This window comes from Mus pahari, chromosome 16, assembly GCF_900095145.1.
Source record: "Mus pahari chromosome 16, PAHARI_EIJ_v1.1, whole genome shotgun sequence".
Taxonomy (NCBI): Eukaryota; Metazoa; Chordata; class Mammalia; order Rodentia; family Muridae; genus Mus; species Mus pahari.
This window is the reverse complement of record NC_034605.1, coordinates 63,968,301-63,970,774: the sequence shown is the minus strand read 5'-3', so window position 1 is coordinate 63,970,774 and position 2,474 is coordinate 63,968,301.

Sequence of the window (2,474 nt, the reverse complement as noted above, 5' to 3'; positions counted from 1 at the left end):
TAAGACGAAAGGATGGACTATCCAGAGACTACCCCACCTGGGGATCCATCCCATCATCAGTCACCAAACCCAGACACTATTGCACATGCCAGCAAGATTTTGCTAAGGGACCCTGATATAGCGGCCTCTTGTGAGGCTATGCCAGTGCCTGGCAAACACAGAAGTGGATGCTCACAATCAGCTATTGGATGGAACACAGGGCTTCCAATGGAGGAGCTAGAGAATGTACCCAAGGTGATAAAGGGGTCTGCAACCCTATAGGTGGAACAACAATATGAACTAACCAGTACCCCCAGAGCTCTGTCTCTAGCTGCATATGTAGCAGAAGATGACCTATTCGGCCATCATTGGGAAGAGAGGCCCCTTGTTATTGCAAACTTTATATGACCCAGCACAGGGGAATGCCAGGTCCAAGATGTAGGAGTGAGTGGGTAGGGGAGCAGGGGAGCAGGGGAGGGGGGAGGGTATAGGGAACTTTCAGGATAGCATTTGAAATGTAAATAAAGAAAATATCTAATAAAAAAGATAAAAAAAGAAGTGTGTGTGGTGGTGATGTTCTAGGTGAAAGAGTGAGCGGTTCTGTCGTGATAGATGTTTTTCCGTCCTTGGTTCTGGTTTGTTTGCAGTGTTCTCTGTATCACCCAGGGGCACTAGTTGAAGCACTGCATGAGAAACTTCTGAATTTGATATTTTTGCTGACACAGATGTACCTTGTTTCCATTCGTGTCCCCTTTGTGTGCTATCATGTGCTGCTCCATCGCTTTATGACGGCTGTGACTCTCCCTTGTCTGGCAGTGCAACTCAGTAGTATCTTCCCTGCAGTGGTGTCAGAGATATTAAGTTCTCCATGTCTGTTATTATAAGATGGTTGGTTGTTCAGGTCACACAGAATCTTCCTTGCCTCAACACGCAAGAGTGCTGACAGAGCCATTTAGGTATACTATTTTAGAGCAACTGTCCTATCCTCTTGTTGGTTTCCTATATATATTTCCTATATATATTCCTACATATTTCCTACAGGCAAGCTAAATGTCTAAGAAAACAAATCTTGGGCTCAATAACATGTGTTCATAATAAACCTCGGCAGAATTATCCATGTGGTGACGCTTTTAGAGTCATGATATCACTCAGCATGGTCTTCCCAGTTACTATTAGGATGGCCCACACGTCAGTTATTCAGGGAGTTATGGGTAAATTTTCTTCACACATTGACATCCTTCACACTTGGACTAGGTTGCAAGGCTTTGCTGTTTCCTTCAGCTTAACCCAGAGAGAGGTGTTAGACTTAGATACTTAGGAATAAGCTGCATCTATATCTCATGCATGGACACTTTAAGCACAAGGTTAGAAAGTCTATGAAGATGAAGAGGGGCATGGTAGACATTATTTAATATCACTAATCATTGTATTTTCGTGATGAAATTGGGTGACGTGGAATTTGCCCAATCTGAGTTTGTAGCCAAGTAGAAAGTTAGGGATCTGAAAATGTAAAAGTATTCCAGCAAAACAGAACCAGTGTTGAAGTGATAGCTGGAAAGTATGGCCAGACTTCAAATGGGTCACATTTGAGGAAGAGAACCCTGTTCAGATTTGAAGGGTGATCAGGTAGAATAATGATTTGTGCAGGATTCTTTTTTATTGGATTTTTTCTTTATTTACATTTCAAATGTTTTCCCTTTTCCCAGTTCCCCTCTGGACACCCCCTATCCCATCCCTCCTACTAATGCTTCTATGAGGGTGTTCCCCAACCCACCCACCCACTCCCACCTACCTGCCCTCTAATTACCCTATACTTGTGCATAGAGACTTCACAGGCCTCTCCTCCCATCGATGCCTGACAAGTTCATCCTCTGCTACATCTGCAGCTGGAGCCATGTGTTCCTTCATGTATAGTCCTTGGCTGGTGGTTTAGTCTCTCAGAACTCTGGGGGGGGGTCTGGTTGGTTGATATTGTTGTTCTTCCTATGGGGTTCTAAACCCATTCAGTTCCTTCAGTTCTTTCTGTAACTCATCTGAAGGCGGGGATGCCGTGCTCAGTGCAGTGATTGGCTTGGAGAATATGCCTCTGTATTTGTCAGTCTCTGGTAGAGTCTCTCATTAGACAGCTATATTAGGCTCCTGTTAACATGCACTTTTTGGCATCCACAATAGTGTCTAGGTTTGGTGACTGTATATAGGATAATTTCCCAGGTAGGCCAGTCTCTGGATGGACTTTCCTTCAGTCTCTGCTACACACTTTGTCTCTGCATTTGAGTATTTTGTTTTTCTTTCTAAGAAGGTCTGAAGCACCCATATTTTGGTCTTCCTTCTTGATCTTCATGAGGTCTGTAAATTGTATTTTGGGTATTCTGCTGGTTTCTCCACGTATGTCAATTGAATGTTTTGTTGGGTATAGTAGCCTGAGCTGACATTTGTGTTCTCTTAGGGTCTGTATGACATCTGCCCAGGATCTTCAGGCTTTCATAGTCTTGCAG